This window comes from Myotis davidii, unplaced genomic scaffold (genome assembly GCF_000327345.1).
Source record: "Myotis davidii unplaced genomic scaffold, ASM32734v1 scaffold362, whole genome shotgun sequence".
Taxonomy (NCBI): domain Eukaryota; kingdom Metazoa; phylum Chordata; class Mammalia; order Chiroptera; family Vespertilionidae; genus Myotis; species Myotis davidii.
The window spans coordinates 4,629,056-4,629,593 of record NW_006297152.1 but is presented as its reverse complement, the minus strand read 5'-3'; positions in this window follow the sequence as shown (position 1 = coordinate 4,629,593).

Here is a 538-nt window from a genome sequence, read left to right as displayed (position 1 = left end):
TTATCTTCAGAAATGACTGTAGCATTAGGATACAATGGCCTTGCGTATGTGATTCTTCTCAGGTGCAGGACGTAGCTAGTATGGCCTCCATTGGCTGAGATGGTGATTGGAAATGCCTGGGATGGTAGGAGACCCACTCTCTGCCATCCGTCACAGTCCAAAGGAGTAACTGTATAGATGTCACCGGGAAATGGGGATGGACTGGCTCTGTGTGAACCTAGGTCCAGAGCCTCAGGAAAATGGTCTGAAACGAAGGAAATGGACTCAAATTCTTCTAAGAACACCTACTGTTCCCAGACTTGCCTCCCAGGTTTCAGAACCTGAAAATCTCACTCCTGACCCCAGACTGTTGCTGCTGCTGCTGTAGGGGGTGGGGGTGGGTGGTGAGGGTAGGTGTGTGTTTTTTTTTGGGGGTAGGGGGGGTTGGAGAAGTGGAGGTGGCTTGGCCTTCTTCTCTGGGTGTGGCCCTCACGTGCTCACTGTGCTGAGTCTGGCCACAGTTTCCCATCACAGGGAAGCAATTCCACAGGAATGCATC